This window comes from Balaenoptera physalus (genome assembly GCF_965194825.1).
Source record: "Balaenoptera physalus genome assembly, chromosome: 12".
In the NCBI taxonomy this organism is placed as follows: Eukaryota; Metazoa; Chordata; class Mammalia; order Artiodactyla; family Balaenopteridae; genus Balaenoptera; species Balaenoptera physalus.
In genome coordinates, this window is record NC_138897.1 from 84,444,600 (window position 1) to 84,470,889 (window position 26,290).

At 45.2% G+C, this 26,290-nt stretch overlaps 1 protein-coding gene across 2 annotated transcripts in view; it reads right to left on the minus strand.

The window, feature by feature from the left end:
• SPRING1 (SREBF pathway regulator in golgi 1) overlaps positions 1-26,290 on the minus strand; it is a 316,969-nt gene that overhangs the window by 51,972 nt on the left and 238,707 nt on the right. For both annotated transcript variants that reach the window (XR_014251704.1, XR_014251705.1), the window contains one exon: positions 7,554-7,668. The gene's annotated coding sequence lies outside the window, so the exon portion shown is untranslated. The remainder of the gene's footprint in view (positions 1-7,553; positions 7,669-26,290) is intronic.

The following is a 26,290-nucleotide window of genomic DNA, read 5'->3' on the forward strand; positions in this document are numbered from 1 at the left end:
TTTTTAGCACAATGCCCTGTAGCCTCCTTGGCTGGAAGGAGTGGAGCGTCACTTGGGGCTGTAAGGCATTACAGAAGAAATGGAGAGGGAAGGTCAGTGGGCAGAGCTGAGAAGCCCTCTGGTTGTCAGGCCTCGAACACTGGCTCCAGCCTGGAACAATCCCATGGTAGGGCATGGGGAGGGGCCTGATATTTGACACCTGCCTTTCTCCCTCCCCTTTCTCTCCCACACCCACTGCCCACCCTGGACCCTCCTGACTCTGTGTCTATGCATGCATGTATGTTCCCTACTCAAGGGAACATAGTGACCTTCCCTTTACACTCTACATCCTCTCTCTCTGAAAACTCCTATTCACCCTGCAAAGCCCAGCTCCTTAATGTCCAGGCCCTTGTCCCTTTAGACTCCCATTAGTGGCTTCTTTACTGACTTAATCATAGCATCTGCCCGTGCCTGCCATGAAATGATGGAAAGTTGGTGGAAAGTTTGTTGGTCAGAGAAGTCTCAGCTGTCTTGCTCACCCCATCTGGATGACAATCAGCCCTCGCATTTCAGACCCTGACAATGTGCTATCACACTGTGTTTAATTAATGGAGCCCCAGAAGCATCATCATTTCCATTTTCTAGATTATGGGAAAGCAAACTACAGCCTGTGGGCCAGCTGCCTGTTTTTGTAAATAAAGTTGTGTTGGACACAGCTATGCTTGTTCATTTTTGTATGTCCACGGCTGCTTTCATGCTACAGAGACAGAGTTGAATAGTTGCCGCAGAAACTACATGGCCTGCAAAGATATTTACTATCTGATCCTTTGTAGAAAAAGTATGCTGGCCTCTGTAAATCAAAGTAAAGACCTGAAGTTCAGAGAGGCTTAGCAACTTGCCCCGGTTAACTCAGCCAGCCAAGGACAGCCTTGGGGTTCAAACCTGGAACCCCAGGCGTCAAAGTGGTGCCCTTTCTATGCTCCAAATGCCATCCTGGCTTTCTTCCAAGTCCCCTTCCACAGATGTTCCCCAGTGCTCGGCATCAAGCCACACAGAGGAGGCTCCCTCCCACCTGGCTTGGGGGCCAAGTGCAGTAGCTGACAGCAGGGCCACCTGGACTCAGGTGTGAGCATTTAAGGTGCACTGAGGCCCAGAAAAAAAGGGAGTGGGCTGGAGAAGATTTTTGGTTTTTACAGAATGAAAATGCATTTGATAAAGAATCTCACCTAGCCTGCCGATCTCATCTTCCAAGCACTTTACAGATAAACCCGTGGTGTAAAGTGAATCAATCCTTGCTTAGCTGCTCTGCTGTTTGCAGTTTCAGAGGGGCCAGACCCAGCACGGCTTGCAAGGGGCAGGGCCTTCCTTGGGTCTGGAGACCGCCCCTCAATGCAGGAGACAAAACTTCCCACATCCCACAGCCAAGCTCCTCTGGTGTCCCCCGCCCCTGCCCCCCACCAGCACCCACCTTCCCCATTTCAACCCTGCAGCCTCCCCCTCCCCAGCGTCTCCAGGGGTCTGCTTCCCCACCCAGCCCTGGGAGCTCTATTTCAATCTGAGATACAATTACAGATCATGTTCCTTTTCTTCCCCCCTTTTTCTTTTTCATAAAGCCGTTTTGTGTCTCCACCGCTTCCCCCTTCCTGCATTCCTCCCATCTTAGTCTTCCCTCTCCCCCTCCTGTAGGAAATGTCTTGGATTCTCTCACTGGGGTGTAATGGTTAAATTGCTACCAGCTGATTAAACAGCAGAAGTTGAAGCTGTAATCCTCGGCGTTCAGGAACCCGGGGAGGCAGAGACGAGGGCCCTGACCCCTGACGAGGGCTTAGCCCCCGTTGACCCCCCTGCGGTGTGTCCGCCCTAGCTTCGCTCTCTTCATTTGTCCCAGGCTGCCCGACAGAATCCTCGGGGAATGGGCCAGGGGAGGAAAAGGAGAGGAGAGGCGGAGAGAGGGGAGGGAGGGGGGAGGTGGGTACCTCCCCAGCCCTGGCCCAACCTCCCAGGAATGTCCGTTCCCACCCTTGTTCCTTCCCTTCCCCCCACCCAAGCCACCCACCCACCCACACACACACACACACACACACACACACACACTCACACTCGGAGACATTCTCACATACACACTCAGGCTCACATACACCCAGACCCCCAGTCACACACATTCACACACTCACACATCCAGGCGCTTTCTCGCTCTCTGCAGAAAGCAGACCAGATGAAGGAGCGGGCCCACCTGCCCCGCCCCCTCCTCAGGGAGCCCTTCCTCCCTCACCTGCCCCACCCGGGGAAGGATCAGGAAGATAGAGAAGTGTGAGCTGGGAAGGGGGTCGGGGAGAGGGAGGAGGAGAGCTTTGGGGATGGGCGGACTCAGGCTGGACCCTGGCTCTGACAGCTGCGGGAGCCCGGAGTCAGGAGAGCCCTTCTTCGAGGCTCTCTGAGCACTGTTCGCAGACGGAGGGTGACAGCCACCTCGCAAGGCGGCCATGAGGATGAAGCAGGTGAACGCAAATCATCGTGCCCAGCCCGGCACAAAGCGTGTCTCATCTCAAGCGGCCTGGGCTCAGGGCTGGGGTGGAGTGCAATTGTCGTAACTTTCAAACCACCCCCTGCACCCCGGAAATAGAAGCTGTGTGCCCCTGGGCTCCTTACTGGACTCCCGACCCTCAGCTCTTCCCCTGCAAACTGCCATCGTCATGCTTCCCCGACGGGCCTGTGACAACTGGATGTGACACTCCACAAGCCGGGACCTCGCGAGGGTGTCTCTCCTGTTCTGACTGACATGGTTGTCAACTCAGCCTCTGGGCGAAGAATAGCGGAGGGCAGTGGCCTCCTTGGGAAAGTTCATTTCCATGGAAAGTACAGTTCAGATGAGGGGAGGATCTGGCCTGGATTCACCCTCCTCCACACTTACTCAGAAGCCAGAGAGGAAAGCTGGGATGAGGCGGGAACTGGCTACCCGCACAGGGAACGTCTGCCACCCGTCCAAGTACAGGGCTCTTGGAAGCCTCCTTTCTCTTTCCACAGGGGAAAGAAAAGCCTCTGTCTTAGGGTTCTCCAGAGAAACAAACAGAACTATCCATATGGAGACATGCGTTTCTCTATAATTGTATCTATATAGATACTCTGTATGTAGAGATATAGATATAGATATGAGATAGAAACCTTATATGTAGGATAGATACGATATAGATAAATCCATATATAGATTTAGATGTACAGTCGGCCCTCCTTATCCGTGGACTTCTCATCCGCGGATACAGGGGGCTGCCTGTATTCTCTGTGCTATGCCATTTTATGTAAGGGACTTGAGCATCTTTTTTTTGTTGTTTCTTCTGTTTTTTTTTTTTTTTAATTTATTTGTTTGTATTTGGCTGTGTTGGGTCTTCGTTGCTGTGCGTGGGCTTTCTCTAGTTGCGGTGAGCGGGGGCTACTCTTCGTTGCGGTGCGTGGGCTTCTCACTGCGGTGGCTTCTCTTGTTGCGAAGCACGGGCTCTAGGCACGCGCGGACTTCAGTAGTTGTGGCACGTGGGCTCAGTAGCTGTGGCTCGCGGACTCTAGAGCGCAGGCTCAGTAGTTGTGGCGCACGGGCTTAGTTGCTCCACGGCATGTGGGATCTTCCCGGACCGGGGCTCGAACCCGTGTTCCCTGCATTGGCAGGCGGATTCTTAACCACTGCGCCACCAGGGAAGCCCTGTTTGTTTTTTTTGGCCGCACTGCACAGCTTGTGGGATCTCAGTTCCCCAAACAGGGATTGAACCAGGGCCACGGCATTGAAAGCGCAGAGTCCTAACCACTAGACCACCAGGAAACTCACACCTTTGAATTTTGGTATCTGCTGGGGCTCTGCAACCAATCACCCACGAATACCAAGGGACAACTGTAAATATATATATGATACAGATGTCACATATACCTATACATCTATCTATATCTACCTATCTGTCTATCTACCTATCTATTGAGAGGGAGAGGGAGAGAAAGAGATTTTATTATAAGAAATTGGCTTGCACAATTATAGAGGCTGAGAAGTCCCACAGTCTGCTGTCTGTAAGCTGGAGACCCGGGAGAGCCAGTGGTGTAAGTTCCAGTCTGAGGGCAGGAAAAGACTGCCTCCCAGCTCAAAAATCATCAGGCAGAGAGTGAATTCTCTTTTTCTCCACCTTTTTGTTCTATTCAGGCCCTCAAGGGATTGGATGTGGGAGGGCCATCTGCTTTACTCAGTCTACCCATCCAGATGCTAATCGCATCCTTAAACACCCTCGTAGACATACCCAGAAAATGTTTAACCAAATAACTGGGCACCCTGGGGCTTCATCAAGTTGACACAGGAAATTGAACATCACAGCCTCCAACTGGGGTAGGAGAGAGCAGAGGAGAGGGCTGCTTGAGGGCTGAGCGTCAGGCCCATTTCTGTGCAGTGGGGTTGACTAGTGTCCCCCCCAAACCCATTTCTACCCAGAACCTCAGAATGTGACCTTCATTGGAAATAGGGTCTTTGCAGACACAGTTAAGCTAGAATTGAGATGAGACCATAGTGGATTAGGTTGGGCCCTATATCCAATGAGAATATCCTTATAAGAGAAGAAAAGGACAGACACAAGGAAGAAGGCCCTGTGAAGACAGAGGCGGAGACTGGAGTGATGCTCCACAAGCCAAAGAACGCCTGGGGCCACAAGAAGGTGGAAGAAGCAAGGAAGGATCCTCCCCTAGAGCCTTGAGAGGGAGTGCGGCCCTGCTCAGACCTTTATTTTCAGCTTCTGGCCTCCAGAACTGTGAGACAGTAAAAATTGCTGTTTTCACCCACCCAGTTGGTGGTAATTTGTTACAGCAGCCACAGGAAACTAATACACCCTGCCAAGCATGCATCACTGGTCCTATTTTACAGATGGGGAAATCGAAGCACAGAGAGGGGAAAGTCCTTTGTCCAAAATCACACAAGCTGGTTGGAAGTGAAGGCAGGATTCAAACCCAGGTCTAACTCTGGTCCCCGGAGCCTGTTCTGCTGAGTTCACCCAGGAGGGACATTTCTGCAGGGGTCAGATGTTGTGAAAGATGGAAGGGAAGGCAAGTGCTGGCTTCCTTTGCCCCCAGCTAAGAGGCTGTCAAGGTAGCTGTGCTGAGGGGTCTGACAGATGGGATCTCAGGGATCCTTTCCTAGGCTGAGAGTCCCTGGGCGGGGGCGGGGCCGGGGGTGGGGGTGGGGTCTGAAAATTCCACCAGTGTAATTGTGAGAGAAAGAAATTCTGGTCACAGCTGGTCTTCCTGTCTAGGAGCTGCCCTGACCTTGCTACTAAACCTGGGTATTTACCTAGAGGCAGGGCTGGGGCAGGTGCCCAGGATCTAGAATTCAAGGAGGCACTTGCTCTCGGGGTCATGCCAGGGCCCAGTCCCGGGTGGCATGAACCTGAGAGTGAGTGCCTCCTTATATTTTGCTTGCCTCACCCCAGTCCTGGCCTGCCCTGGGGGTAACTTATCAGAGGAACAGAGGGCATTCTGGGCTACTGGCAGCAAGTGGGCTGTGGAGCCACACAGATCTGGGTGTAAATCCTGGCTTTAGCCGCTTACTAGCTGGATGACCGTGGATGGGTCTGTTCTCTTATTTGAACTCAGTTTTCTCATCTATAAAATGGGGATAATAGATTAAAACCTACCTCATCGGTTGTGGTGGGGATTAAATGAGTTGACACAAGAAATGCCTGGCACTTGGTTAAAGCTATTGTTACCATATTTGCTGCTCGGAAAGAGGAAGTTGGGGGGTAGCAACGTGAGTAATGGCTGCATCTGTTGGCAGATCAGAGGTGGCCAGCCAAGTGGACGAGCCGGTTGGGTGTAGCTTCAGAGTGAACGATAACTGGTAATTTCTTGTTTAAGAAAAACCCAGGCTCAGACTGGAAGGGCGAGGCAGCTGATGCACACAGCTCTTTAGGAATCTTCACAGCCCTTTGCAGGGAGGCACACTTGCCAGCCAATTCCTCCTGTCTGGACGGGAGCCGTGAAGTTCCTGTGGGCACCGCCCGGACCATCTCCAGGTAGGGGAGCGCTGGAGAGAGAGTCCCAGGTACCCCAGTTTCAGCTCTGAGGATGTGAGCTGGTCACCTCCCAGTGTCCTGGCGTTTCTGTCTGAGCCAGAGGGGACATCGGGCTGGGTCCCTGGCGACAAGGACAGGTTGGGTTGAGCAACCAACTTTGTTCCTTATCCGAGCGACAGATCTCTTCTAAAGTTCAGCTCTGGCTGATGCCCTGCCCGTGGTGGAGGTTCCTGTCCTCACCACCATGAGTTCACAATTCTCCGGGCTGACGGCAGTGGGCTGCCAGGCCCCACAACTGCCGCCCACCCGGTGAGGAAGGAAGACAGGGCTTCACATCGTTTACCTGCTCTTACTTTTTAAGCTCATTGATTTGCCCTCCTGACCCAGACAGAGAACATCCAAAGCAAGGGGCAGCCTCCAGGTTCCTATTTGGGTATTTTTTTCTCTTAAGGGTGTGGATGCCCATCAGCCCAAGGCAACCCCCTCCCAATCTTCCAGCTCGAACTACAGCCCCTGCCTGCTTGCTCACGCCTGGCTTGAACCCAGCTCCTTAATCTGTCCCTCTGCCAGGCTCCCGATGTGAAGTTCACACTTTTCCATCAGCACAATTATCACATTCTTAATGAGCGCGTCTATCGTTTATTGAGCTGTTACTATGTGCCAGGCACTGTGCTAAAAGCTTTCCTACGTTACCTCATTTAGACCTGGCAGTAACCCCAAGAGAAGAGGATTATTTTACAGATGAGCGTAAAATAATTATTCTATGCTAGAGGATTATTTTACAGAGAGAATGAGCTACTTGACAAAGCTCACCCACCCAGGGAGGCAGGGTTTGAAAACAATTCTGTTCGACTTCACATTCTGGGTCCTAAATTTCCCAATAAGCCATCCTGTACTTCAGTTACCTGCAGACTTCTCCCGCTCTCTCAACCTTGGGTCCCCATGTCCCCTAGGGTATAGACTCTGAGAGAGCAGAGAAGCACAGCTATCATTTTTTAAAAGAAATTATATAAATTTACAAATAAATAAATTCTATTAAAAACAAAGGAAATAAGTATTCAAAACTCCTCACTTAATCAATTGACTGCATTATTCTATTATCTATGCTCTTGAGATTTTTTATGTCTATTATGTCTGTATGGTGAAAATACTATATGGTATTTGCTATTGTACATCTGCACATCTTTTCCCAACTCTGTATTCAGTGACTTCATTTTGGTAGCTTGAAACTGGCCATGGCGGGAGTATTTACACCATTGTAATTGGCAAATGCTGCAAATCAGGGGTTTCCTCTGGGAAGTCGGTTATCAAAATTTTACCTGCATACCACCAATCACAACATTTGTGGTAGGTATTAATCATCCCCTTTGAACAGATGAAGCAGTTGAGGCTCAGAGGTGCTAAGTGATTTGCCCAAGGTCAACTGCTAGAAAGTGATGGGGCTGGGATAAGATCCCAGTTCATGCCATTTCCACTGCACTGATACACCTTCATGTCTACTGAAGATAGGAAAAAAATACAGAAGCTCACTCCTTTCCAACCTACCCCAACCTCCAGGTGCTGCCTTGTGTTTGGTGAGTAAAATCTGAAGGTGGTTGGAGACGCCAGTCATGCAAAAGTCCTCTGATTCAGAGAGAAGAGTGGTAGGTAAATCCTTGGCCTGGAAAGGAGGGAGAGAAAGAGACAAAAAGAGACAAGGTCAAGTTTTCAACAGACTGAAATCGCATTCCACTCACCTGAGCCTTCAAGAGCTAGTGCTAAGTTGGCCAATTAAAGGTAATTTCATCTCTAGCGTCTCTTTGAAGGTTACTTAAAGAAGCCTCAAAAATTAATCTTTCATTTATCCCAAGAACAAAACAAAATTCCCACCCACTGTTTTCAAATGATGAGGTGCGGTGTTAAATTAACGTTATTAATCGCAGACTGCAACTACAGTTCTTCTGAACTCTGTGGACCCGGCATGGTTTGTTGCTTCTTTCAGTTACACATGTATTTTTATGTAGATTCAAGGTCCCTCTTGTGAAAGAATCATGAGCTCAGCAAATATCAGAAAAGCCTGAAACTCATCGGTTGGTAAATATCATTTGTTCTGTGTCTAGGAGGGCAGAGACCTTGGCCTGGGTGCCCTTGGAGAGACCAGATGCTTGCTCCTGGGAATTTTATAATCTTGTTGGGGACTCGAAGGCAACCCTATACTAAATGGTTGAAGAAAAGTGAGAGAGGAGATGCAGATATTTAAAAAATCTGGAGGGCAATTCAACAACTATTATTCAAGAGAGGCAACCTCAAACAACACTTGGAAATCATTTGTATAGACTTTTTTTTTAAAGATTTTTTCTTTTGATGCGGACCATTTTTAAAGTCTTTATTGAATTTGTTACAATATTGCTTCTGTTTTATGTTTTGGTTTTTTGGCCGCAAGGCATGTGGGATCTTAGCTCCCCAACCAGGGATCGAACCCACACCCCTTGCATTGGAAGGTGAAGTCTTAACCACTGGACCACCAGAGAAGTCCCTAGACTTTCAAGCTAGCAAAGTTAAGGGGAAAAAAAAACCCCAATGGTGGTCAATGCTGGTGAGGATTTGGTGAGCCAGTCAGTTTTCATTCAGGGTAAACGGTACAACCTTTCAGAAACAAGCCAGGTAGATAACGCTTATCCTGATCTTGGTGTTCACCACAAATGTCCTCAGTTGCTTTGCAGAGGCCTTTGCTGTTTTGTCCATCTTGGACCCCTTCTCCCTTCTTCTGGTAAAAGCATCCCAATATTCCTTGTGGGGATTACTCCCTCCACTCTCCATCCACCATAGTTCAGGAGGAACTGCTTTCACCTCTGGCTTGTACAGGTGTGTGGTAGACAGACTTCCAAGATCCCCCCTTGTCCCCCAACCCCATGATCCCTGTCTCTTGGTGTTTACACCTTTGTATAATCCCCTCCTCCTGAGTGTGGGCTGAACCTAATGATTGGCTTCTAATCAATAGAATACAGCAAAAGTAATGGATGTCATGTCTGTGATAAAGTTACAAACGGTGGTGATTTCTGTGATGCTAGCAGGCAACCTCTAGTTCCCTCTCAGATTGCATGCTTTGATGAATAAGCCACCATGTGGTGAGGAACTAAGGGCAACCTCCAGCCAAGGCAGCAGTCAGTGAGAGTCTGAGGCCCTCAGTCCAACATCCTGTAAAAGACTGAGCCCTGCCAACAACCACTGAGTAAGTTTGGAAGTGGATCCTTTCCCAGTCGAGCCTTCAGATGAGACTGTGGACTCAGGGCTAACACCTTCATAGCAGCCTTGTGAGAAAATGTGAAGCAGAGGACCCAGCTGAGCTGTGCCCAGGTTCCTGACCCATGGAAACTATGAGATAATAAATGTGAGCTGTTTTAAATTGCTAAGTTTGGGGATAATTTGTTATGTAGTAATAGATAACTAAGACAGGGTAGACATGCTCTAATCAACCAGAGCATTGCATTCCCCCAGCTACAATGATTAGTTCGGGGCTGTCCATGTGATTTAGTGTTAGCGTTAGGGTTAGGACTAATCCTGGCACTATTATAAGATCAGAGAGGGAAGAGATGCTCTGTCCATTGGTCTTGGAGTTGGGAGCTGCCAAAGACTACCTTGTGAAGCGGATCTACTTGAGAATGAAATAATATAGCACCATGAGATAGAGATTCCAGGCCTTGATGACACTGTGTGAGCCCCTAGATCCAGCCTTGCCTGAAACTTTCCCTATGGAAATTTTAGTTGTATAATCTAATAAATACTGTGTACTACTTAAGTCATTTTGTATTGGGTTTCTGTTATTTATTAAAGCCTCTTTTAGTCATTCATTTGATAGGTATTCACTGAGTTTTTACATGTGCTATTCTTAGGCAATTCTTCTTCTTTTGGGAAAGAAAATCTTTCCAAGACCACTCCCACAGAAGACTTCTTGTTATATCTATTTGGGCAGAACTAGGTCACCTGCCTACCTCTAAACAAATTACTGGCAAAGAGAAACAACACTGCCTTTTTTTGTTTGTTTCTAATTTAGACATGACCCATTACTGGGCCTGGACAGACTGCTATCCTGAAAAACATCAGGGGAATTTATCAAGAAAGAAAAAAGAAGGGGTCATTGGGCAAGTGACCAAGAGTGTCCACGACCATAATGATGATTATCTTAGATCACATTTTTGGGGGACACTTACAACCCACCAGCCTCTGGGCTAAGCACTGCACAGACATTATGTCATTCACTCTTTGCAGCCACCCTATGAGATATGTTCTACCTAGTACCCATTTTTTATGGGTTGAATTATGTCCTTCCCAAATTCATATGTTGAAGTCCTACTCCCCCCCCGCCCCCCTGCCAAGTACCTCAGAATGTGATCTTATTTGGGTCATTGCAGATGTAGTTAGGACTTCCCTGGTGGCACAGTGGTTAAGAATCCACCTGCCAATTCAGGGGGACGTGGATTCGAGCCCTGGTCCAGGAAGATCCCACATGCCGCAGAGCAACTAAGCCTTTGCACCACAACTACTGAGCCTGCACTCTAGAGCCCGCGAGCCACAACTACTGAGCCCGCATGCCACAACTACTGAAGCCCGTGTGCCTAGAGCCTGTGCTCTACAACAAGAGAAGCCACCACAATGAGAAGTCCGCATACCGCAATGAAGAGCAGCCCCTGCTCGCTGCAACTAGAGAAAAGCCTGCGTGCAACAATGAAGACCCAACGCAGCCAAAAACAAATAAGTTAATTAATTTAAAACATGTAATTAGATAAGATGATGTAATTAGATAAGATGATGTAATTAGGGTGGGACCTTATCCAATGTGACTGGTGTCCTTACAAAAAGGGGAAATTTGGACACACATAGAAGGAAGGTAGTAGGAAGAGATACAAGGAGGAGATGGCCAACTACACACTAGGGAGAGAGGCCTGGGACAGATCCTTCCTTGGGACAGATCCTTCCTTCCACAGCCCGCAGAAGGAAGTAACCCTGCCATCACTTTGATTTCCAACTTCTAGCTTCCAGAACTGTGAGACAATGCATTTCTGTTGTTTAAGCCACCCAGTTTGCGGTACTTTGTTATGGCAGACCTAGCAAAAGAAGACACCAGTTTACAGAGTAATGGCTGGGAAAGTTGAGTGAATTTCCCAAGCACTGATTCCAACCCAGGTCTCTCTGACCCCAAAGCCCATGGTCTTAACCATAAGTCTAAAATGGATTGTATACTGCAGGCAGCTGGGAGCTGGAGAAAGTTTGCGTGGCCCGTCCGAGCCACGTTTCAGGTGGAATGTCATCATTGCAGAGATCAAAAAGTTCCTTTTTGTGTCTGTCGTCAGTCTCTTTTATCCTAGGCTCACTGCCCCTGGCCTGGTTTCTAGGAGACAGGCAGAACCCCTCCTAGAGGCCTCCTCATAAACCCCCCCTTGGACGAGAAGCAGGTAATTAAGTCCCTTCTTTTCTAGGACCTGTGGTCTCAGTCTTTGATCTTTCCTCCCTCTGCCCTAAAGCTTCCCCAGCCACTGAAGGAGGCGTGAGCAGGGTGTGAGAATAGCAGGGTGTGAGAATGGCTGGGCAAGGGCAAGTGTCCGAGGAGACCCAGGACTCACCCAGAGCCACTGGGATAAGGAAGGAGCACCGGCTGGAGGCCTGTCCTGGCCACACACGATGTAGCCATGGTGATCCCTGGACCCTCACCCACCCAGCGAGGGGTTGACGATGCTGTATCTAAGCCCCCTTCTTTGCTCCTGAGATCCAAAGCCACTCGATAGCTTGGAGCCTCTACGTCCCCCACTTCAAAAGTTTAAACGTACACATTTATATATTGATAATATGTTTTTGGTTAACAAGGAAGAGAGAGGGAGAGCGAGAGAACGAGAAGCTGCTTCTTCTATCTTGAATCATCACCAAGCTCCTCTTCCCATCCCACCCTCAGCCCTGTGGCCTCCCCGCTCTCCATTCTCTATTCAGTTTGCAAGGCTGTTATTCCTGCCAAATGAGTCATTGATGTGGGAAAGTTAATTTATTTTGGCAGACTTCACCATTGCTCTGAGAAATGGAGACTGTGCACCTACTGCCGCAGAAGACAGGTTATTGTGGTGATTCATTCATTCCTCCTTGCATTCATTCATTTATTCCCAGAGCACGTAATCATCTCTCACAGACACACGTGGGCAGACTCACTGATTGTTTTCTATCTCAGGGAGTAGATGTGAGGCTTAAATGAGGTAATATATGTAAAAAGGCTTAAATAATAACAATAATGACAATAATAATGATAATAGCTAATCCTCATTGAGCACTTATTATGTGTCAAGCTGATGCTAAGCTTTTTTTAAAATAAATAAGGCAATAAATTAAGCAGGCTTTATTCAATGCCTTTAATCCTGACGCTGCTTTCTGGGGCAGGGATGATTATTATCTTTGTTTTGGAGATTCAGAGACTGAAGCTCAAAGGGGTCAAGGTGACCTGGCCACAGGCATTACACGTCTCATAAGTGGCAGAGGGAACTCAAGCCCAGCTTCCTCTTATCATGACCCATATTTATAAGGTGTTGACCACGTGGCAGGCACTGGACTTACAACCTGCTTCTCCACTCCCAGCCCACTTGGTTCTTCACAGGAACCTGTGACGTCGGGACTGCAATCAGCATCTGTTTTCCAGCTGAGCAAACTACGTTTTGGAGAAGCAGGGCAACTTGCCCAAGGAGGCATGGCTATTACCCAGAAGAGCTGGGTGGAGAGCAGGCAGTCTGGGCTCAGAAGACGCTCTGTCCTCATTGTGAGCAGAGAGCCTGGCACTTAGCGTGTGTGTCCCGTTCTTGTTGGCCACACTCACCATCAGCACCATGGACACTCCTTCTGGGACCCTTACATTGTCGCGGGCACATAGATCCTGTGACAGAGACAGTGCCGTGTGCTCACCAAACCCCATGTCCTCATTCTCTAAGACACACAGATGGACCCTGGCAGTTAGGCAGGTTCATGCCACTGAATTCTGACCAATGGAATGTGGGGTAAGTGATGAGGGTCACTTCCAAGCCTGGCTCTGAAAAAAGCCCATGAGCCTCTATCTGCTGCTTAGAGGCAGAGGATCCCATGGAAGATTCTGAGACCCTAGGGGAGGGTGGAACCACTGAACTGGAAGATGTCTGGGTCCCTGAGTGACTGTCTGGAGACAAGCTCTTCCAATGAGCCATACTGGACTTTAATGTGCACCTCAACCTTTATTGGGGTACCCACTGAGATGGGGGTTTGTTACAGCAGCTAGACTATCCTCACTCATACAGATATTACTGGAAGGGTTTTTGATACAATGAGATTCTGGTCTAGGGTTTCCTTGGGAAAGGACTCACCTACACCAGAACTCAAGCTTCATAAAAATAGAGTCCCCTGTGTCAAGTGCAGGGCTTGGCACACAGTAGGTCTTCAGGAAATATTTGTGGAAGTGACCAAATGCACCTCCCATCTCAGAGGTCCTTGGACCACTGGGAAGCTTCCTGGATGGTGATGCAGGAAGGAGGTCTTAATCATGCCACCTAATCCTTCATCCTTTCCCAATACTCATGCTAACTAACCTCATCTACCTCCCTGCATGTCCCCAGTACGGTGCTGGGGAGACAATCCCAGCAGTAACATCTAGAACCTGCTTGTCAAGGCTGACGTCATTCTACAAATATCAAGCTGACTTCATTCCATCCTAACTGGCCGTCAAATCTGGGAAAAGCCAAGCAGACTGGGCTCCAGGCTGCACACACTACATTCAGATGTTTACAGAAAACCAGTGCACGAGGATTTGCTCGAAAGCTAAATTTCCTCTTAGCCAAAGCCCAGAAATACCTTTTAAACCCTGAGCAAATAAGCCAGAGAAGAAGGCATTTTCCCTCTGACAGAGTCCTTAGAGCCTGGGAGATCTTCAACTTTGCAAGGAAGCAAGCTTGCTGCAAAAGGTGTGCTGCACTGCGGAGCCCCTCACCACTCACAGCCAGCCCCTTTGAGAACCTTCCCTTTAGTCCCAGAGCACAGGGGCACAGACAGCCACAAGCACCAACCCTGACTTCAGGCTGTGAACAGAAACCCTGAAATGCACATCTAGGTCCACTCCGAGAGATAATGTTGGCTCGGAATAAAATTAAAAGGAGCCATTGTTTTTTAAAAATTAACCAACCAAACAAAACCATTTCCCCACAGAGTGCTGAACTGAGTAAAATGTATGCTGACCAAAAGTCTGCTGGAGCCATCACTGACGTTGAGAATACTATCTGACATTTATCAAGTACTTCCTAGGTGCCAATTGATGGCTTTCTACAGAAACCTCGTTTAATCCTCACAACACACTTCTGAGACAGAAATGACCATTATTACCTCTTGTACACATGCAGAGATGGAGGAGCAGAGACGTTCAGTAACAGGTTTGATTTCACAGAACCAGCAAGCAGCTGTGCCAGGATGCTCACCCAGCATGTCTGGAATTAGCCAGGTTCCAGTTCAAAGCCCAGCTCAGCTTGGCTGTATGATCTTGGGCAACTTATTTAACTTCTCTGAGCATCTGAAGACAAGAAGAGTAATAGTACCTAGTTTATAAATTTAAGTGAGATGATATATGTGAACATAGCTAAATGATCATTTGCTCTTATTGCATTTCATCTTGCATGTTGTTTTAATTGTAAGGCATTATTCGGGCTGCTGGCAGCTGGAAGCAGAGGTCTGCTCCCGTGTCTGGGTGTGTCAGAGACTCTGGGGTGCCGAGGCCAGGAAGCAGCCGATCAGAAGGGGCCTGAGAGCGTTGGCAGGGGTTGGAGGAAGTAGGAAGCAGCCATAGAAGGGTGAAGAGAGCTTGGCGGGATGAGCGATGAGACCTCCAAATCCACCAGCAAAACCAGTGAAAGTGGTCCCCTAGATCACGTGTGATGTGGCCCCACTGGGTATAGCCACAAAGGCACCACTCCTTTCTACTTGCAGCGGGGAAGATGATTTGGCTGAGCAAGAGGGAAACTGAGCAGAGAGGAAAGGCTGTGGACTTCTGGGACGGTGGGGGCAGTGCCTGGGAGAAGGAGGGGCCAGCTGAGCAGGAAGAAACGGGCAGTGTATGAGTTTCCAGTGGCTGCTGTAACAAATGACCACAAACTAGTCTCTGTCTTAACGTGGCCTTCTCCTCTATGTGCATCTCCCCGCCTTCTCTTTTCTCCTCTTATAAGGACACTTGTCTTCAGATTTAGGGACACCCCCCCCCCCCAATCCAGGATAATCTCATCTTGAGATCCTTAACTTTATTACATCTATAAAGACCTGTTTTTCAAATAAGGTCACATCCACAAGTGGAAATATCTTTTGGGGGCCACCATTCAACTTGCTACAGGCTTAGGAAATAGAAGGGTTCATTTGCCCCCTAAAACTTATAATCATTAATGCTTCTAAACATTAAAAAGTACAGAACATAAAATAACAGACATCCATCTACCCAGAACCCCAATTTAACAGATGTTAACATTTTCCCGTAATTGTTCTGATCTCTGTCTCGGAAAAAAAAAAAAAAAAAAGATATAAAACATAACAAACACATCCCTTCCCTTCCTTCTCTCCTTAGAGAGAACCACAGTCCTGAATTTGGTCTTTCACTCTCGTGCATGTTGTTATACTTTCACTGCATGTGTATGTAACTTTAAACAATTGACAGTTCCTGTATGTTTTTAAAATTTTACATGAATGGTATCACATGGTATTTATCCCTTTTAAAATCTGCAGCTTTATAAAGATATAATTCACACATCATAAAACTCATCCTTTTAAAGTGTACAATTCAGTGGCTTTTAGTATATTGACAGAATTGTAAAACCATCACCAGTATCTAATTCCAGACCATCTTCATTACCCCAGAAAGAAGCCCATACCTATTAACAATCACACCCCTGCTCCCACCTTTCCTTTCCCTCCTACCTCTGGCAAGCACTAGTCTACTTCCTGTCTCTATGGATTTGTCTATTCGGGACACTCCATATAAATGAAATATATGTGGTCATTGGGGATCTTTAGTTTAGCATAATGTTTTCAAGGTTCACCTATGTTGTAGCGTGCATGTATCAATATTTCATTCCTTTTTATGGCTGAATTATATTCCATTGTATGGATAGCCCACATTTTGTTTATCCTATCATCAGCTGGTGGACATTTGGGTTGTTTCCACTTTTTGGTTATTATGAATAATGCTGCTGTGAACATTCGTGTACACGTTTTTGTGTGGACATGTGTTTCAATTCTCTTCAGGATATACTTAGGAGTGGAATTACTAGGTCACATGGTAACTCTATGTTTAACCTTTTGAGGAACTGCTTAACTGTTTTCCAAAGTGTCTGCATCATTTTACTTTGCTACCAGCAATGATAAGGGTTCCAATTTCTCCCCATCCTTGCCAATACTTGTTACTGGCTATCTTTTTGATTTTAGCCATCCTAGTGCATGTGAAGTGGTATCTCATTGACGTTTAGATTTTCATTTTTCTGTTGGTTAAGGATATTGAGCACCTTTTCATGTGTTTATTGGCCATTTGTGTATATTTTCATTTGAGACATATTTATTCAAATCCTTTTGCCTATTTAAAAAATTGGGTTATTTTTCTTTTTATTATTGAGTGGTAAGAATTTTTAAAAATATATTCTGTAAAGATGCAGACGTAGGGCTTCCCTGGTGGCACAGTGGTTGAGAATCTGCCTGCCAATGCAGGGGACGCGGGTTCAAGCCCTGGTCTGGGAAGATCCCACATGCCACGGAGCAACTGGGCCCATGAGCCACAACTACTGAGCCTGCGCATCTGGAGCCTGTGCTCCACAACAAGAGAGGCCGCGACAATGAGAGGCCCGCGCACAGCGATGAAGAGTGGCCCCGCTTGCCGCAACTAGAGAAAGCCCTCACATAGAAACGAAGACCCAACACAGCCAAAAATAAATAAATAAATTTATAAAAAAAAAAAAAGATGCAGACGTAGAGAATGGACTTGAGGACACGGGGGAGAAGGGGAAGCTGGGACAAAGTGAGACAGTGGCACTGACATATATACACTACCAAATGTAAAATAGATAGCTAGTGGGAAGCTGCTGCATAGCACAGGGAGATCAGCTCGATGCTTTCTGATGACCTAGAGCAGTGGGATAGGGAGGGTGGGAGGGATGCTCAAGAGGGAGGAGATATGGAGATATATGTATACATATAGCGGATTCACTTTGTTGTACAGCAGAAACTAACACAACACTGTAAAGCAATTATACTCCAATAAAGACATAAAAAATTTTTTTTAATTAAAAAAATAAAATATATTTCCTAATTAAAAATAAATAAATAAAAAAAATATATTCTGGATACAGGTCCTTTGTCAGATATATGAATTGCAAATATTTTCTCCCTTTCTGGGGAAGAATGCACAAAAGTTTTAAATATTGATAATGTCCAATTTATGTTTTCCATTTGTCACTTTAGCTTTTACTTTCATGTCATTTCTAAGAAACCACTGCCTAGTCCAGGGTCATGAAGATTTATGCTTATGTTTTCTTCTAAGAATTTTACAGTTTTAGCTCTTATGTTGAGACCTTTGATCCATTCTGAGTTAATTTTTGTAGATGGTATAAAGTAGGGTTCCAGCTTCATTCTCACACATGTGGACATCATTCTTACATGTGTCCCAGCACAATTTGTGGAAAAGATTGTTCTTTGTCCACTGAATTGTCTTGGCACCCTTGTTGAAAATCAATTGAACAAAATGTAAAGGTTAATTTCTGGACTCTTAATTCTATTTCATTGATCTGTATGTCTGTTCTTATACTAGTGCCACACTGTCTTGATTATTTTAGCTTTGCAGTAAGTTTTGAAATAGGGAAGTGTAAGTCCTCCAACTTTGTTCTTCTTTTTCTTTTGGCCGTGCCACACAGCATGTGGGATCTTAGTTCCCCGACCGGGGATCAAACCCGAGACCCCTGCAGTGGAAGTGCGGAGTCTTAACCACTGGACTGCCAGGGAAGTCCCCTGTTCTTCTTTTTCAAGAGTTTTGGCTCTTCTAGATCTCTTGCATTTCCATCTAAATAGTAACATCAGCTTGTCAGTTTCTACGGAAAAGGCAGTTGGAATTTTGATAGAGATTGCATTGAATATGTAGATTAATTTGGGTGGTATTGCCATCGTAATAATATTATGTCTTTCAACTTATAATCATGGGATTTCTTTCAATTTACTTAGGTCTTTAATTTTTCAATGGCATTTTATAGTTTTTAATATTCAAGTCTTGTACTTCTTTTGTTAAATGTATCCCTAAGTATTTTATCCTTTTTTTGCCATTGCAAGTGGAATTGTTTTCTTAATTTTATTTTCAGAATGTTAATTGCTAATTATAGAAATACAATTGATTATTGTATATTGATCTTGTATCCTACAACCTTGCTTAACTCGTTTTAAAGTTCTAATAGTTTTTTGTCTTTGCTTTTTGCATTTGTGGATTCCTTAGGATTTTCTATGTACAAGATCATGCCATCTGCAAACAGAGATAGTTTTACATCTTCCTTTCTAATCTGGTTTCCTTTTATTTCTTCCTCTTGCTTAATTGCCCCAGCTAAAACCTCCAGTACAATGTTGAATAGAAGTGGTGACAGTGGATATCCTTGTCTTGCTTCTGATCTTAGAGAGAAATTATTCAGTCTTTCATCATTAAGTATGAGGTTAGCTGTGGGGTTTTTCATAGATGCCCTTTATCAGATTGAAGAAGTTCCCTTCTATTCCTAGTTTTTGAGTGTTTTTTTAAATCATGAAAGGATGTTGGACTTTGTCAAATACTCTTTCTGCACCTATTGAAATGATTGTGTGGATTTTCCCCTTTATTCTATTAATATGGCACATTACATTGATTAGTTTTTTAATGTTAAACCAATCTTGCGTTCCTGGAATAAATCCCACTTGGTCATGGTGTATAATCCATTTTATATGTTGCTGGATTTGGTTTGCTTTGTTGAGAAGCTCTGCATCCATATTTACAAGAGATATTGGTCTATACTTTTCTTTTGATGTCTTTGGTTTGGGTATCTTGGTAATACTGGCCACATAGAATGATTTGGGAAGTATTCTCTCTTCTTCTATTTTTTGGGAGAGTGTATGAAGGATCAGTGTTAATTATTCTTTAAATGTTAGGTAGAGGGCTTCCCTGGTGGCGCAGTGGTTGACAGTCTGCCTGTTAATGCCGGGGACACGGGTTTGAGCCCTGGTCCGGGAAGATCCCACATGCCGCGGAGCAACTGGGCCTGTGAGCCACAACTACTGAGCCTGCGCGTCTGGAGCCTGTGCTCCACAACAAGAGAGGCCACGATAGTGGGAGGCCCGCGCACCGCGATGAAGAGTGACCCCCGCTTGCCGCAACTGGAGAAAGCCCTCACACAGAAACGAAGACCCAACACAGCCAAAAAAAAAAAAAAGTTAGGTAGAATTCACCAGTGAAGCCACCTGTGCCTGGGCTTTTCTTCATAGGAAGTTTATTTAGTTACATATCAAATCCCTTAAAATTTAATGAGAATTTTTCAAAGGCCTAGGATATGGTCTAGCCTAGAGAATGTTCCATGTGCACTTGAGAAGAATGGTTTCTGATGTTTTGGGGTGAAGTGTTCTAGACATCTAAGAGGCCTGGTTGGTTTATAGTACTGTTCAAGTCTTCTATTTCTTTGTTAATCTTCTCCCTTTTGGATAGTACAGTACTGACGTCTCCAGCTTTTATTGCTGAGTAGTCTAGTTCTCCTCGCATTTCTGTCAGTTTTTGCTTCATGCATTTCAGGGGTCTGTTGCCTCCATGATTGATTATCATTATGAAATGTCCTTCTTTGTCTCAAGTACAGTTTTTTTTCTTAATGTCCATTTTGCCTGATATTTGTATAGCCATTCCAGTTCCCTTTTGGCTACTGTTTGCATGGTATATCATTTTCTATCCTTTTACTTTCAATCTACTTGTATCTTTGCATCTAAACTCTGTCTATGTAGATAGCATGTAGTTGGATTTTTAAAATTCACCCTGCTCATTTCTGCCTTTTGAGTGGCATGTTTAGTTCACTTACATTTAATATAATTACCGACAAGGTAGAGTTTAATGTAATTACAGATGAGGTGTCTGTAATTTGTCTATTTGTTTTCTATGAGTCTATGTCCTTTTTTTTTTACCTCTTTTTCTCTATTACGGCCTCCTTTTGTGTTAAATAGATATTTTCTAGTATACCATTTTAATTCCCTTGTTATTTCTTTTACTATATTTTTTGAGTTATTTTCTTAGTGGTTGCCCTGGGGATTACATATAACACCTTCATTTAAAACAATCTAGTTCAGGGTTTCCCTGGTGGTGCAGTGGTTAAGAATCCGCCTGCCAATGCAGGGGCCATGTGTTCGAGCCCTGGTCCGGGAAGATCCCACATGCCGCGGAGCAACTAAGCCCGTGAGCCACAACTACTGAGCCTGAGCTCTAGAGCCCGCGAGCCACACTACTGAAGCCTGTGTGCCTAGAGCCTGTGCTGCACAACAAGAGAAGCCACCGCAATGAGAAGCAGGTGCACCGCAATGAAGAGTATCCCCCACTCGCCGCAACTAGAGAGAGCCCGTGCACAGCAATGAAGACCCAACGCAGCCAAAAATAAATAAATAAAATAAATAAATTTATAAAAAAAAAACTATAGCTTGTTCTTTACTCCCTCCTTTGTGCATTGCTGTCTCAGAACACAATGCACAGAAAAATTACATCTTTCACATTATAAGCCCATTAACACAAGTTAGTACTTATGACTTTATGCAGTTGTCTTTTATTAATAATAATAAATAAATAAATTTATTTAATTAATTAATTTATTTATTTTTGGCTGCGTTGGGTCTTCATTGCTGCGCACGGGCTCTCTCTAGTTGTGGCGAGCGGGGGCTACTCTTCCTTGTGGTGCACAGGCTTCTTATTGCAGTGGCTTCTCTTGTTGCGGAGCACAGGCTCTAGGCACGCGGGCTTCAGTAGTTGTGGCATGTGGGCTCAGTAGTTGTGGCTCATGGGCTCTAGAGCACAGGCTCAGTAGTTGTGGTGCACGGGCTTAGTTGCCCTGCGGCATGTGGGATCTTCCTGCACCAGGGCGCGAACCCATGTCCCCTGCATTGGCAGGCGGATACTTAACTGCTGAGCCACCAGGGAAGCCCTGCAGTTGTCTTTTAAATAAGAAAGGAAAAGAAAAATACATTTATGCATTATTTTATATTTACCTATGTAATTACCTGTACATGTGCTCTTAATTTCTTTCTGTGGATTCAAGCTAATGTGTAGGTTCCTTTCATTTTAACCTGAATGATTAATGCTAAAGTATTTCTTGTAGGGCAGGTCTCCTAGCAATAAATATTCTTTATTTTTGTTTATTTGTCAATGTCTTAATTTCATCTTCATTTTTGAAGGATAGATATACTGTGTATGGAATCCTTTGTTGGCAGTCTTCCTTTCGGTATCCTGAATATGTCATCCCACTGCTTCCCAAACTTCATGATTTCTGATGAGAAATCCACTGTGAATCTTATTGAGGTGATGGGCCACTTTTCTCTGCTTTCGAGATTTTCTCTTGGTCTTCCCTTTTGACAGTTTGACTATCTGCAACATATCTGTGTCTAGATATGGATTCTTTGAGTTTACTCTACTTGGAGTTTGTTAAGCTTCTTGGATGTGAGATTAGTTTGTTTTAAATCAAATTTGTGATATTATTATTATTCAGATATTCCTTCTGCCCCTTTCTCTCTTTTCCTTTTGGGACTCCCATTATGCATAGTTAGTACGTTTGATGGTATACCACAGGTCTCTGAGGCTCTGTTCATTTATCTTCATTTTTCTTTCTGTTGCTCAAACTGGATACTCTCAACTCACCTGTCTTCAAGTTTGCTAATTCTTTCTTCTGCCAACTCAGATCTGCTCTTGAGTCCCTCCATTGAATTTTTCATTCTAATTATGGCACTGCAATTTTCAACACAAGAATATCTATGTGGGTCTTTAAAAAATAATTTCTATCCCTTTATTGATATCTCTATTTGGCAATACCTCATCTCATACTTTCCTTTTATGCTTTAGACATGGTTTATTTTAGTTCTTTGAACAAATTTAAAACAGCTGATTTAAAATCTTTGTCTAGTAAGTCCAATGTCTTGGTTTTCCAAGGGACTAATTCCTGTGTATGAACCATATATTCCTGGTTTTTTGAATGTCTTATATTTTTTATAGAAAACTGGACATTTTTAGTAATATAATATGGCAACTCTAGAAATCAGACTTCCTCCCCCAGGGCTTTTGCTTTTGCTGTTTGTTGTTGTTACTGTTTGTTTAGTGACTTTCCTGTACTTATTCTGTGAAGTCTTTGATTTTTGTTGTGCATGGTCACTGAAATCTCTACTTGGCTAGCTTAGTGGTCAGCTTTTTATTGAACAGAGATTTTCTTAAATGCCTTGAATCAGTTAGTCTCCCAATCTTTGCTGAAGGCTTATGTGTGTTGGGGTATACATTCCATGCTGTGGCAGGCAGTTTTTGTAAATACCTTCACTTCTGCTTGTAAAGCTCCTCAAGGTCAGCTAGAGTTGAGACATAAGGGCCTTCTAACGTATTTCTTGAGCATACACATAGTCTTGCATACGTGCATGGCCTTCTAGATTCCCAGGTTTATATCAGAGCTTTTCAAAGCCCCCTACAGACAGCTGATAGCTCTGTTTTGGTTGTTTTTTTTTTTTTTTTTTTTTTAATATTTCTTTATTTGGCTACATCGGGTTTTTTTAGTTGCGGCACACGGGATCTTCATTGTAGCACGCAGGATCTTCGTTGCAGCACGCAGGATCTTTCGTTGTGGCATGTGGCATCTTTCATTGCGGCACACGGGCTCTCTAGTTGTGGCACATGGGCTTAGCTGCCCCATGGCATGTGGGATCTTAGTTCCCCAACCAGGGATTGAATCCACGTCCCCTGTGTTGGAAGGTGGATTCTTAACCACTGGACCACCAGGGAAGTCCCTGGTCAGCCTCTTTTAACCCTAAATGGTAAATCTGCCTTGGGTGACTGTGATGTTAAAAAATTGCCACTGACTGTTTTTGACAAATGCCATGGCTATAGAACTGGGTGAGTTCTGAGTCAGGTCAGATAAAGACAAGCCCTAAGAATGGAGCTTTCCAGCAAGCCACCAGACTGGTTAAATGATGACAGTTCTCTGGGGATGGGACTTCTGGGGAGCTCTAAACCCATCTGATCCCTCCAGCAGCTGCTAGGGGGAGGAGGATGGAATTAGGGTAAGTTAAAACATTGCGAAGCTCACTGTTGTCGCTGAAATTCAGCCATTAAAAAAATCATCTTTAGGTTGTTGTAAGCCTTTAGTTAATTTCCAGAGTCCTCAAAAAGTTGATTTTGACAAAATTTTTTATAGTGTTCTTGTTGCTTTTATGGAGAGGCAGGATTTCAGAGGTCCTTTCCCATTCTGGAAGTGTTCCCATACATGTATAAAATTTAACAATCCACTTGTTCTCTTATGGTTTCATTTTTATATGTATGTTGAGACCAAATTTATTCATGTTAACTGCTGAATAGTATTTAATTTGTAAATAAACCACCAGTTATTAATCTACCCTCTTAGTAAGAGACAGTTATTGTTTTCTAATTTTTTGTTCTTATCAATAATACTATAATAAACATTTTTGCGTGTGTCTGTGTATGCATGTGAAAGCTTCTCTAGGACATACATGTAGAAATGTATTTGCTGAGGCATAGGGTATATGTATCTTTAGTTTTGCTTGATATTTCCAAATTTCTAATCCACTAGCAACTGCCAACCCACCAGCAACAAATAAGAATTCTAATTTCATCACATTCTTGCCAACACTTGAAATCATAAGATTTTGTTCATTTTTGATAATCTAATGGGTGTAAAATGGTATCTCATTGTTTCTTAATTTGCATTTGGTGGAGGGTATTTTGTAATGTAAGTTAAGGCTACAAGAAGATAGATACTCTTCCAGCTTGGTAAGTTGTAGAAAAGCCAATGGGGGTTAGTATTCCCAGCGATAAAGGTACCTTTTAGCTATTCCCTCTGAGGCAAGACCCTAATGGGTGCCTTTGCCCCTCTCCTTCCACAGCTGCAGCTTCAGATGAGATCACAGCCCCAGCTGACCTCTTGACTGTAGTAAGGGATGTTAAGCAGAGGGCCAAGATAAACCTTGCCTGGACTCCAGATCCACAAAAACTGTGAGATAATAGATATGTGTTGTTTGAAGCCTCTAAACCGTGGGAATATTTTTAGGCAGCTATAGGTAACTAAAACAGGAGAAAAGGACAGATTGCCAAACTTTGGGATTCTATGAGTCTCCTTTACTGGGTTTGGACTCCACCCCATGAGACAGCAGGAGGGCCTTCATCCCAAAGACCATCATCTGTTTACTTTCTGTCCCTTGCAGGCAGGCACCATATCTATAATCTCAGTGCCCTGCATAGTGCATGGCATAGCATGACTGATCCATCATTATGTGTCAAATTTTAAACTGATGAGTGAGCGCCAAGGCCCCCAGAGGATCAGGGAAACCCAGCTGCAAAACACAAAGAGTCAGACCTGAAGACCCTCAGGCACAAGGTCAGAGTCTGGGGCTGAAATAGCCTGTTTTTCTCCTTTTATGAGGACCAACAAGGGAGCCCCATTGGAAGTGTGAGCATTACCCAGACCATGACGGTGTGACCATGGGTCCTGAGGGAGGCTTAGGCATTAGGAGCAGTGCAGGGCAGTGGTTAGTGCAAGTGCTCTGGAGTCCATCAGATTTGGCCCAAAATCCTGACTCAGCCCCTTCCTGGTTCCCTTTCATTGCTAAGCCTCAGTTTCTCATCTGTAAAATGGGGTTAACAATGGTGCTCATCTTGCAGGTTTGTTGTGAGGATTCATGAACACATGTAAAATTCTTAGCACATAGTAAATGCTCAGCTAATGCATCTCTCGAGAAACGTATTGGAATAGATCACCCAGTTGTGAGCTGGCAAACCCCAGGCACCTAAATTCGTGTAGACTGGAGCCCAGCTTTCCTTTCTGGGGCCACAGGAAGCTGGCTCCACCCAACATATGCCAAGGAGAGAAGGAAGCTTGGAGGGGTGCCCTGGGAAGTGGGGTGGGATGATGCTATCTATGAATTCACTAGTTCCTCTTTCTCCCTCTTAGGGAAGAACTGCTGCCCAGACCCAGAGAGGTATTGGAGACAAGACTAGTCTGACGTGTAAACAGAGTAGTAGTTGTGCCATGGAGATGATTGAAGGGGCACAGAGGAATCCCCCCTCCCACCCCCCCCACCCCCAAATCACCCACAGGCCAGTCACTGCACCTGAGATTTCCACCATTCAGTCTGCTCCTAAAGGTCTCAGGAAATGTGACCTGTCAACTTACACTCATCCAATATCTCTTTAGTGCCTATTGCGTACAGACCATTGCGGGAGAAAGATCCACTCACGTTTGGTAATTTTAAACGGTATTTGAGTAGCTAATTTGATCATCGTAACAATGCTATAAAGCAGGTATTTATGATTCTCCCCATTTTGCAGAGGAGAAAACTGAGGCCCCATGAGGTTAAGGGTTAAAGGGCTTATTGCAATTCAAGCATGTAGTAAGTAGCAGAGCGAGCAGGCAAATTGGGTCTGGCTCCAAGTTCTTGCTGTTTTTTTGTTTTGTTTTTTCATCCTTGCTGCTCTCAGGAAGTTTACAGAAAACAGACAAGTCAGCCAATTGAGGAAATGGTCGAGGGCTTTTCAAACTTGGTGCCCTAGGGGTCCCCTGGGTACTGGGAGGTGGGAGAGGGTTGACAGGTGGGTGGCACTAGTCCTCGGGCTCCCCAGACATGGCGACAAGATCTACTCCTCTTTCTTCTATCTCTGGAGGTGCAAGCTGTTCGATTTTCCAGGAGAGATAATACAACAGGAAAACCAAACAAGACTTTCTTGAATACCTATTGTGCATTGCGCCTGGAGTGGCAGGGAGAGCCACTTCAGGGAGTGTAAGGGAAGCTTACAAAACAACCCACTTGTGAAAACTTGAAGAACAATAAAAAATTAAATAACGGCTCAATTTAGCAACAGATGAGTTGTCCCGCGGCTGCATCTGGTTCCCTAAATAATTGCTTCAGCGGTGACTTGGGTGGTCAAGGGGGAGCGAGGATCTGTTTAGCTGAGTAACCCAGCACCGCCCATGGTCAGCACAGGGAGCAGGAGCCTGGAGCCATGAAACCTGGGCCGGGCGGGCGGATTTGGACGGGAGGACACAAGG